Source organism: Harpia harpyja, chromosome 4 (genome assembly GCF_026419915.1).
Source record: "Harpia harpyja isolate bHarHar1 chromosome 4, bHarHar1 primary haplotype, whole genome shotgun sequence".
NCBI lineage: Eukaryota > Metazoa > Chordata > Aves > Accipitriformes > Accipitridae > Harpia > Harpia harpyja.
In genome coordinates, this window is record NC_068943.1 from 83,640,291 (window position 1) to 83,652,313 (window position 12,023).

Sequence of the window (12,023 nt, forward strand, 5' to 3'; positions counted from 1 at the left end):
CTTCATAAAACTTCCAAATGCCTGTGCCATCACCTGCTTTTCAATCACTCCAAGCACTGCATCTCCTGCACAGCCTTCCTGGAGCCGTCGTGACGCGTGGGCTCAGGTCCACGCCACCGTCCTGCCGTGCTGGATGCATCCCACCTATTCCCATGCTAGTTCTGGGTGGTGAAATGCTTTTGGGGAGCAGCTCTGTGGCTCCGATTTGGCTCCTTGCGACTCAGCGAGGCTGAGCTGAGGTCAGCACAGCTCAGGACGAGGAGGAAGAACAAGGGATAAAAATGATTTAATGTGACTTTCTGGGTTTCCTGGTGTTTGGAGGGAGCTGGGGACTGGAGTGGCATAAAGAAGGACTGATTTAGGAGCTGCTCTAGCTCGTCTTGTGCTGCGATGGCTCCCTCCGGAGCTACTTAAATAGCCCGTGCGTGGTGAGCATGGGGCTGGAGCTTCCACTTTCCCGGGGTGGCGGTGGGGATGTCTCCCCCAGTCCAGCCCGGGGACGTGTCCTTGCCACATGGCCCATCTGAGGGGTCCGTTCAGGAAAAGTGGGTTCCTGCACTGCCCGTGCAGAAACGGGACCTCAGCGGTGGAAATAAAACCATCGAGGCAAGCCCTGGGCCGGCATTTAGGGACAGGTTTCCTTTTAAGTGCTGGTGAATATAATCCTGGTGCTGTAAAATTGGATGGGATTGGGGTGGGAGGAGGTAATGGAAAGGCTGGGTGCTGCTTTCCACACACCTAAAGAATAAATACTCTTGTCCCTGCTGCTTTTTCCCCAGGAGGGTCCCAGGCCGGGCTGGTAGCGGGGTTGGAAGGGGCATCCCGGCGTCTCGCCGGGAGGTTGTTGAGGATGGGGTGAGTTGGTGCCGAGGTTTTGGCTCTGGCTTTGCTCGGCTCAGCTGTTCCGAAGCCGCAGCTCCAGCTGGTGGGTGCCAAAGTCGGTTTTGCAAGTTTATTCTGCTGGGTTTTGCCAATAAAGGAAGGTTCGGTGACCAAAACTGCTCATTGTCCTGCGTGAGCTTCTCCCAGTGGGCACGATGCACTCCCGGGATGCGATTACAGGGGAGTGATGGGGCTCTTCCAGCTGCATTTCTTTGTGCAGAACCTGGCACGAAGGTCCGGGCACCCCAGCTGGAGCTCCAGGGGCTGCTGCAAAAATATACTCTCAGATTGTGCAAATTTCCAAAGTCAAACATTACCCACGTGCTTCTAATCCGTTGGGAAACCTCTTTTTTTCCCAGGTCCAGGGGATCCAGCTCTCTGGGAAGGATGTTGTTGCCATTGCAGCGAGTAGGGGCTGGTTTGGGGGGGGAAGGAGAACACAGTCTCTCGCACCTCGCCTGATGCTGATGCACATCCCACATGGGGGAAGCAACTTGGGGTACAAGGGAGCAGCTGAGATTTTTTTTTTTTTTAGGTGTCATTTATCTGAAAGCTGAATTGAAGGAAGCCTTGGTGGTGCTGCCAGGCCCTTTCTCCCCTGTGCTGCTCAGCCCAGCTCCGTGTTTCCTTTCCTGGGTTTCTATTGCCCTCTAGTGGGACCCTGGGCTGGGAAGATGGGCTCAGTCTGGGGGTGCTGGGGGGGGAGCTCAGCTCTGCCGAGAAATCACAGGATGCTGAGCACCAGGGGGGAGTGAAATGGGGAGGGGAGAGGCTCTGCTAGCACCTCCCGTTTAGCAAAGCAGCTTTCTATCAACGGATCTTATTTTTTGGAAGCATTATTTTTCACGAGGCGTTATCAACCTCAGCAGAATTAAGGGTAGAAGGAGATTAGAAAGACAAAAAAGGCCAGAAAGGGGGAATATATTTTTAAGCAGAAAGGTTGCAATGACCTGAGGTGCAGGTGTGCAGTGGTGGGGGAGAAGCTGGTTGTTGGCAGCATCCTTAGCAGTAAAAGCAAGGAAGAGGGTTTGCAGTTTTCTGTGGCAGGGTGCTGCTGAGCATCTTCCTCCAGTAACGTGTCGCAAAAATCCGTGTATACAGAGGCAGCTTAGCTACATGGGAGACACATGCCGTGGGATCCTGGTGGCTTTTGCAGGATGCCAGGCAGGTGTCTCGAAGGTTCATCACCAAAGGAAAAGGGCTCGGTTCTCTCGTGCCGTGAAGGAGGAGAGATGCGGCACGACGGAGCTCCCCTGTGGGTCCGATGTCCCCATAAACCCCCAGTGCCGCTCTTGCAAAGCTGGAGCAGCTGCATGTAAAGCAGCGCTGTCAAGACTGTGAGTGCCAAAGACCAAAAAAAAAACCCAACCCTGAGAGTGAAGATGCTCTGGGAGAGACAGCAAAGAGCGGGAGGTCAGGGAGGCTGGCTTATGCAGAGACTTAAAAGAAGCAAGGGAGCATAGCAAGAGTGGGAACCCAAGCCTTCAAATGCCTGACAGCTGTAAGGGGAAAAAGATAATTAATTCAGGTGTTGATTAAGAGGGATATACAGCCTGAGATGCTGTGTATCCCCTGATGCAGCCCTTTCCCCTTCCAGTTACTCTGGGAAAGAGGCTGCCATCCTTATTTTTATTTTGCAGCCCAACAGCCCAAGGTTATTTGGCCACAGCAGTGAGATTTCAGCTCAGCTCCACTGAGCCACGGTTCAGTGCTCTGTCTCCTGCCTCCTCTCCAGGAGCTGCTGGATGTGGTCTGCCTTCCTCAGCTGGGCTGCTGCGGAGGGATGTGCTCCCGATGCACGGGGAGCAAGTGGATGCTGTTGGCACCCAGAAATATATGAAACGTGGTTAATTCATGCTTTGCTCTCACAGAACCTTTCATTAGCAGGTATCAAAAGATTTCTCCAGGCTGGTAAATATAGTTATTCCAGATTGATTTAGTTTTGGGGGGCTCAGGAGCAAAGCTGGGGGGAGAAGGCAGGTTCCTGGGTGCCAGTCTGCTGCATCTTGCTGCATCCTCTGCTGCAGATGCAAGGCAAGCAGATTTCCCCCCTCCAGGTATCGCTGTGTGTGTGCATGCATCTGCTGGTGTTCATGTACATAATGCAGCTCCATTTTTTTTTTATAAATATATATGAAAGGAATGTTCGTGCTCTGGGCTCCAGCGCTGTCCTGGGGAAAGTTCTCCTAAAGCCCTCGTCTGAATTCAGCTGCCAGATGGGAGGTTTGGAGCCGATGGCCCCAGCTCTGGCTGTGCTCAGCCCTTCTCCGGATCCAGCTGAACCCTCCCAGCCAGGTAGGATCTGTCTTGCTGGGGCTCGTAAACCGGGTACCTCCGAAGAGCAGTTTGGTTTTGCCTTCGGAATGCATTAGGCTACTTTGTTGGATACTAGAATATAAAATAATGTTGCTCCTGGGAAAATTATCTCAAAATCCTGCTTCTTGTACTGCCCCAGCTCTCCACCCTGTTCCCAGCCGTGCACACGGGTCTTTCCCCTCCCTTTTCCAGTAACGAAGAATAATCATTTCCAAAAGGTGACACCTCATCGCAGCGCGTTCGCCAAGTGCCGAGACCTCTTGGCGAAGGCTGCGGGAGCCTGTTTGGATTTTTAAGTGGGAAAACAAATTAAAAGGTTCCTCCCCATTTCCCTTTTCACTTGCAGACACCTGCAGGCATCGGCGTTTTCTTAAAGAGCTGGGGGAGACGGTTTGGCAAGGCATTGCTTAAAAATAGAGCAAACCTGGGGGTTTAGGTGAAGCGGGAGCCCAATAATTTGCAATGCGGATGCAATTGGGGATGCACCGCTGCATCTGGGGGTGAGGTGATGTGGGGTACGCCTCGGTGGGGAGCAGGAGGATGGGCTGGGGGAAGGACTGGGGGTAAATCCTGCTTTTGCAAGAGGCCGGGAAGGAGGCAGAGGAGGCTGCGAACCGAGCGAGCCCTTCTGCTGTGCGACTGCAGAGGGTAGCAGGGAGCTGCTCTGGGCATCGTCTGGTTTCTGGGTGCACCCACCGCTGCCGGGGCTGCCAAGGGCAGCGAACCCCAAAACCTGCTGGCCTGGAAGTGGCGGATGCTGCTCAAAACCATCTTCCACATCACAGTGTTATTTATGGCCCAGATTGTGCGTGAAGATTGAATAACCTAGGAAACTTTTAAAACACCGTTCTGCAAGTAAAAAATCACGTTTATCCTGGAAAAGTTGGGCACCCGGCAAGGACAAGTGTGTCCTGGTTTGCTGTGCTATGGAGGGGGTTGATGATTTTTTATCCCCATCTCCTTTGGGTTTCTCTGTGTTGGCTCATTTGCTTTTCTCAGGCCAAACGGGAGAGAAAAAACATTTCTCGCTTCTGCTCTGGGGGATTTGGAAAGAGGGTCCCCGTTGGTCCGGGGTGCTGGGAGAAGGGTGTTAGAGCTGGCTGCCCCGAGGGTGCTCGGCTCCAGCCTGAGGGGCCCAGCGGGTCCACCCCAGGCCGGGGACGGGTGGCTCCGATTTCCCTTCCCACCCTCCGAGGCTGAATATAATTTCGTAAAAATAACCGAAGAGGCAACTGGAGTCTCTCTGGGAAAAGAAATAATCCCAGGGAAAACAAAGCTATGACAAAAGAGGGTTTGTGTAGAGATGGGGTTTGGAGCCATGAGCAGCCCTTCCCTGCATTTTGGGTGTAGAGTGCAGGATTTTTCTCAAAGCAAGGCTTTAATTTTCCCTGCAAATCCTCCCATAGGACAGCAGAGCATGTGCAGGCAGACAATACAACCCCGGTGCCTTGAAACCACAAACCTCAAGGAAAAAAAAAAAAATCATTTATCCTGCCCTTTCAGGCGATGCAGGGTGTTCTGCTGGATGAATCGCTGGTGAAGGTGATGGTTCGCATCTCACGCAGCATCTCCTTCCTTCGGAGCAGGATGGAGATTAACAGCTCATTTCTGCTGGACTCAGCAAACAGCAATGCCACCAGGTTTCCAGGGCAGATGTGAAATGATAAATTGGAGATGAAAAGGGTTCACGTCCCAGTAACGCTTTACCGGGTCACGTCCCATATTTACATCACGGTCCTATCATTGTGAAAAGGCAATATAAACACGATAAAATCTATTGGTAGAAAAACTGCACGGCTTGCAGCCATCAGGGTTTCTTGCCCAGCTCTCGGAGCGGGACAGCGCTGAATGAAATTAAAATGATTAGTAAAAATGCTGTGATGCCTCTGGCTGGGACTGAGTTGTTCGCATGCTTTTGAAAGGATAGGGGAAAAAAAAAAAGCTCTCCGCGTGCAAAATGCCCTCTGTGCTATTTTAGTCTGGACAGTGAAGAGGCTGAAATCTTTACAGTTTGCTGCTTGAGCTGCAAGGAGAGGAAAAAACCTCTTAGCAGCAAATCTCGGAGGCTCAAAGCTCTGCTTTGGCCCCAAAAGAGCAACTGTCTGCAGCTCTGCTGCGTTAGGATGGGCTGCTTTTCCCCCGCCTCACATGTCGGCTGATATTTAAGTCATAGCTGCTGGAGTCAAGGGATTTATGCTGGGATCTCACCTCGTGTTTTAAATGTGCTGTAAACACCTGACGTTTGCAGAGCGAGGGCTGGAAAGACGACGGGTGTGTATCTAACAGCAGAGGAAGGAGATGCCCCCACCAGGCTCCTTGAATTAACACAGCTTTGCTAGAAAAATCTTAATTTCTCAGGTACATTTTGGAAGAAGATGGTTGAACTTCTCAGATGCCTCTTCCCGAGTGCATGCAGGCAGGGTTTCTCTTTTCTCTTGCTTCCGAAAACGCGGTTTCCCCCCACCAAGCTCATCTCTAGATAAGAGCTGCTTTAGACAAACCTTCCTCCCTCAGCCCCGTCCCCCTCTGCATCTTCCCATGCTCGTGCCTGTGTCGGGCATTCCTGCCTCTGTGCTTCCCCGGGCTGGCTGCGGAGGGGAGATAAGGCCTGTCTGGGAGCCGTGTAATAATATTAATGATTAGTATTTCTTAATGCTAGAGTGGACTGGACAAGTGGTGGGGTTTTTTTTCCCCATGTAAAATTTTGCCTTATTGTCATAAAAAAAAGGGATGAAGAAATGGGGAGGGTGCACTGGGATGAGAACTGGTGAAAAGGGGGGGAAAAGGGTAATTTTTTTTTTTTTTTCTGAAAAATTGGGAAAAGGGGGAAAACTGCTTTTTTCTTTTTTCTTTTTTCTTTTTTCTTTTTTCTTTTTTCTTTTTTCTTTTTTCTTTTTTCTTTTTTCTTTTTTCTTTTTTCTTTTTTCTTTTTTCTTTTTTCTTTTTTTTTTCTTTTTTCTTTTTTCTTTTTTCTTTTTTCTTTTTTCTTTTTTCTTTTTTCTTTTTTCTTTTTTTCTTTTTTTCTTTTTTCTTTTTTCTTTTTTTCTTTCTTTCTTCTTTCTTCTTTTCTCTTTCTGTCTTTTTTCTTTTTTGTCTTTTTTCTTTTTTGTCTTTTTTCTTTGTCTTTTTTCTTTTTTTTGTCTTTTTTCTTTTTTGTCTTTGTTTTGTCTTTTTTCCCTTTTTTTCTTTTCTCTTTTTTCTTTTTTCCTTTTTTTTTCTTCCCTCCCCAGGACATATTTCAACTACTCTCTCTGAGCTGTCTAGCAGGCAACCAAGGCTCTGGCACTGACCCCATTTTCCATGCCACCCCGTTATCATTTTTCCCAGAGCTTCTAACCTGCAGGTTGGGCCATAAACTCCCCAGGACTTTTCCAGCCTCATCTCAAAACACTTCTTCCCTCCCCAAAACTCTCCGTGCTCTCAGGGAGGACGAGCCCACCAGGCTGGGGGCAGGATGGGGACCCCTAGACACTGCAGGGCTCCCAGCCTGCCTGCTGCTTTGGGGGGCTACAGATTTGCCTCATGTCAGAGCAGGAAAAAAAATCAAGGCGAGGGGCTTTTTTGCTAATGTTTTACATCAGCCTGAGCGCTCTGAGCGCAGTTGGCTTTCTTGGGAGAGGTAATTTCTTCTAGGAGACCGGCCGAGGCAGCTCCTCTAAAGGGCTCTCATGCCCTAAACCTGATCTGATTATTTTTTTCAGCTGTATCAGCTGATCTAAGAAGAAATCCCTGTCTCTGAATCCTACCTTGCCCATCACTGCCGTGGGGGGGATATCCCACCTAGGGCTATATGCTGTGCCAGCATCAGTGGGGTGCACGGCGCTGCATGTAGTGGGACCACCCCCCCCGGTCCCTCCCGGGGCTCCCCGCTGCTGTTCAGCATCGATCATGCTCTGCCTGGGCATTCGGCAAGACTTCAAATGATTTTGCTAACCTGATTACATGGAAATACATTTTTGCAATGCATTTTTGCAATGCTGACAGTCCTGGGTGGCGGCTGGGCACTCTCTCAGGCTTGGCTAATGACCCCCCCCTACCCCCAGATTTCCTCGTAATAATTAAAAATGTACTTTTTTAGCAGCCTGTGCGGAGGGAAGAGTGGCGAAGGGCCAGTAGGCGAGGCGGAGGGCAAGTATTCAGCGTTGCGTTTCCAACGCTCGCACTCCATCAGCAGCCTGGGTCGGGTCCAAGCCGGGGGCGGCCGGTGCTGGCCAAGCACAGCCCTCCCATCCCGGCGGGCTCGGGAGCGGAGCTGCTTTCCGTCCCGGGGATCAGATTGCCCATAGAAAGATGCCTGGGCCAGGTGTCTTGGGCTTGTTTTGGGGTGGAGGTGGGGAGATTTTGGGGGAGTGAGTGGGATTTGGCCATTGGGCTGAGCAGCACGTGGGTTGGGGGAACGTGCAAGAGCGGGGGGGTAAATGGGGCTGGTGCTCAGTGCTTTAAAAAAAGGAGATGATCACACACTGCGTTGCACGTGGGTTTTTAAGCAACATCTCCGTGTGCTGTGGGGCTGGAGCAGCATCAGCCCCAGTCCTGCCCTCACCTCTGCGTTTGGGGGTTTCCCGTAGGGCGACGTGTCTGAGACCTTGTGCTTTCCCGGGGGGGGCTTTGCCTTCTCAGCCCCTTCTTTCCATTGCAGCACTGATCTTCGTGCCCCATCTATCTCAGCGGTGATGGAAAGGCTGACCTGAGTTTTTCCAGCCCAGTCGCCGCCTTTGCCGTCGCTGAGCCTTCAGCTGTGACCTGGCATCGGGGGGGGCTCCTAATTACTGGGGGGGCTCAGCCCAGAGCACGAAGCGCTTTCAGTTCAAACGCAGGGTCCTGCGGACTCGCCCTCATGAGAGATGCAGGCTGAGAACAGCCAGATGGGTTTGCGTGTTCAACCCGGACCCACGTGCTGAGACGTAGCCCAGGGTTGCGCTTGGCTTCTTCCCCAAAATAAGGCATCATCTGGAACTCCAAGTGAAAATACTGCAGCAATCGCATGTGCCCCGCTGCCCCCCCCCCCCGGCTCCACTCACCCCTTGACCCTCCAGCTGCTTTATCCTCACTGAAAAGCAACAAATCCAGCCAAAAAGCTGCAAATCTCCCCCTTGACACCTGCACTTCCAGCTCAACCTTGTCCCCGAGGAGGGGACGGGGCCACGCAGGCAGCAGGTCCCGCTTCCCGGGGGGGTGCACGGGGCTGGACGAGGCCATGATTGATGAGCGACTTCGTTGCCCTCTGGGGCTGCGGCATTGCAGCTTTGCTTGTTCAAGGGCTTTGGGGGAAATTCTGCCTTTTTTTTTAGGCTCTGCTTTTCAGTTCACTGGGTTTTAAGCCTTCCTGCTCTGCTTGAGAAGGCTGGAGGGTCAGTGGAGGGAAAAGCGGCTTTTAACGAGAAAAGAGGCTGCAACGCTGCTCTCAGCATTGCTTTTTCAGTGTGATGTTGCCCATTTTACCCCCAAACCGACCTGTTTGCTCTCTCCAAATCCCTTTCTCCCAGTCAAACCCAGTGCTTGCTGTCACAGGAGGCGGCGGAGCGCGGCGCATTGCGCGAGCTTGTGTTGACAAGCTCAGACTCCCCAGGGAATAACCCAGATGGATTTGCTCTTAGAAAACCGTGCTTCGGATAACGATGCGGCTTCCCTAATTACTCCAATGGCCAGATCCCAGACAGCGTAGAGCAGCTCGTGGATCAGGGCCAGTTTGAAGCAGCTGAGGCTCTGGGTCCGTTGATGCTCTGATTCACGGGACGAAGGGGCGAGCGGCCTCCGTCCGATCGCCTCGAGCTCTAGCAGCAGCAAAGGGAGCGATTCATGGGAGCTACGGAGGAAGGAGGATTTATTAGATCAGAAAGTCTCCCAGTGAATATAAGATTGGTTTTTTCCTCCCAACTAACTGAAGCCAAAGATGAGCCTCGGTGAGTGTTGGGGGATGCTTGCTTAAGGGTGACATCCCAAACTAGTAAGAGCCTCGGGAGAAGCATCCAAAACTGGAGCATATAAAGGTCGTGGGGACTATTGATACCTCCGTGGGGTGGCTTATGGTCCTTCTCCAGGTTGGGGGAGACCATGTCCCATTCCTCCTTCCTGCTGGTGGAGGGTTCATGCGTGTCCGTCATCCGTAGGTGAGTGGCCGGGGGTCAGGGTACAGCTTCCCACCGGTGACCACCACTTACTGAAAGCTGCGGTCGGAGCCTGTGCCTCTCCTGCCGGCGGAGCCACGCACCCCGGGGAGAGGGAGCCCTGGGTTTCCTTCCTCTGCCAGTGCCTGTTTATGCATTTTATCCAATTACTGCTTAATGCAAAATGCATAAGGAGCCCTTGGAGCGGGGACAGAAACCCACGGTTCGACTTTGCCGTCCTCATCGGTGGAGCTGACCCTTTAGGACAATTTCCAGCCTCATTGAATGACTTCATGAGAAGACTTCTCTGTCTTTTTTCTTTTTTTTTTTTTTTTTTAGTTACAACCAGTTGCTGGTTAATTTTTGTTCTGTTTTAGGACCAAAAACCATGTCTGGAGCCTGAATTTGCTTCACTTAAGCATCCCACCGCTGCAGCTCAGCTAGACATTTGCTGCTAGATTAAAAGCTTTTGCGCCAGGGAATTGGAGCCGCTTTCAAGAGGTCTTGAGCTGGCCCACCTCAAACACCAAAAATCACAGGGGGGCTTTTTGAAAGTGTAAGCCACTGCCAGCATCGTGGCTTCCCGGCTAACCTGGCACGGTCCACGCTGCCGGCTGTCGCTTGACCTGAGACAGGAAAGAAACAGCTTGTACAACCGAGCCCTGTTGTGGCTTTTGAGGTTTTAGCAAGTTAAAGCAACAAATTGTCCATTTAAGTGAAACCTACACTGCAGTCCGGTTCCTGGGGGAACCCCAGATCCCAAGCCAAAATCTGAGAGAGCAGCGGGAGAAAAATCAATCATTATTATAGGAAATCAAGCAAACTCCAAAGCTCTCTTTCCCTTCTTCCCTTGGCAAATCCCTTTTTTTGGCTCAGATTTTCCCATTCTTGTTTCTAAAGTGGACAAAGAGATAGGGATGGGGATGAATCTTCCTGCCCCCACAGCCAGGTTTTACCCCGAAAGGAGAGGCTGAACTAGGGCCCAAAATCTCTCTATTATTTTAATAGAGATGCACCCTGTGAGATGATTAACCACAGACCTTTTGCAAGCCCGCCACAGAATTTTTCAGACCTAATTGGATTTACTTCCCCTATTTCTGCAGCTTGTGTGCTCCTTATTTTGTTATTTATAGAAAACATCTGTCTGAGCGTCGGCCAGCCCATAGGTGGGAAATCGGGGCTTGGTGATTTCTTTGCTCTACACGGCTAGGGCGAAACACCAGCTATGCCGAAAGAAATAGCGGTGCCTCCGCTAGCTCCTTTTGGGAGAATAGTGGCAGGTTTCATGGGTGATGAGCTACCCATGGGTGCCTCCTTGCACCCAACGATGGCAGGAGGACCGGGTGAAAACCACGATTGCATGAGAAAAGTAGGTAAATCCTGGCTGAAAAAAACCTTCCAGGAAGGCAGGAGCTTCCTCCACCCCAGTCCTCTTGAATGGGCAGGGAAAAGCCAGATCGTTTTTCCAGGTAAGAAGTGGACCCGCAGGATGGGAGAGTGTCATAATGCTGACTAAGCCAGTTATTACAGCTGTGATTAGCCTGGGTAATTAATCTCAGGGACTGAATGTGGTAGAGGTCAACGTTTTCTAAGCTGGTTGGGAGACGTGGTGATGTAATTGCTTTGGAGACGTTAATTCTCCCCATCCACTCCCTGCACCCACTTCTGCTCATCTTTTATGGTTTTGGGAAGCTTTTTCTCATCTTTTCTACTTTCCGGGAGCTGAGGCTGAAGGATTTTGTACCGACGATGGCAGCGGTACAGACAAACCCTCCCTCTCCCTTTCCATGCCCGACGAGGCTGGGGCAGGGGTGTGAGATGGGGTCCGGGGCCAGCTGCGCACAGCCAACGGGACAAGCCAGCTGCAAATCCTTGGATGCAAAATTGCTTTGCTGGGTGGGAAAGGGGAGGGATCTGATCCAGGGTGGTGGATTAATTGGGTAAGATCATGCAGCAAATTTATGGCAGCTGGAAATCAGATGCATCCTCCCCAGTGCTCCATTAACCCCAAAGCATCCTTCTTCCTCCCTGGGCACCTTTCTGAAAGCTTTGCCCTATATGTAACAGCAAGTAGGTAAGAGCTGAGCTCCCAAACACCTTTTATCCTAGTGCTTTTGGATCATAAGAAATACTATAAGTCAAAAAAAGTGATGTGCAATTTTTTTTTTTTGGAGTCTTGGTGGCTTTTATTTGTGATAATGTGAAGAGGCACTTCATTCTCAGGCTGCAGGGACCTGTGGTGCCGGCACACGATGCTGTCTGGATGTTTTTATTTGTATCATGAGGCACTGCTGGCAAAAGGAGCTCTTGGTTTGTGAACAGAGGATTGGCTACTGATAGTAAAGTGATTTACAGTGAGGCTTAGGCCAGCCAGCTCCAGGAGTGCTTTTACGTGATGGCCTAATGGTTATTAATTTGTCTGGAATTTACTGTAATGCTATTAATCCTGATAGGCTTGTTGGGTATTTAATGCAAATATTTTAAGTGCTTCTGTGGGATTTTTTTTCCCTGGAACGGTGTGTTTAGCTGCACAGCCCGCATGTGAGTAGGAGCTCCCGTTTTGATGGAAATTTCGATGAATTTCCCCCCTCCCACTGCAGCGGGTGTAACTCAGCCATGCTCTTCCCCATCCCCTCCGGCAGGGCTCTCTAGGCTTGTCCAATATCTCTATCCTCTCTGCCCTGAGGTTTCAAATTCCTCTTCTCTTTTCCAGCTCTG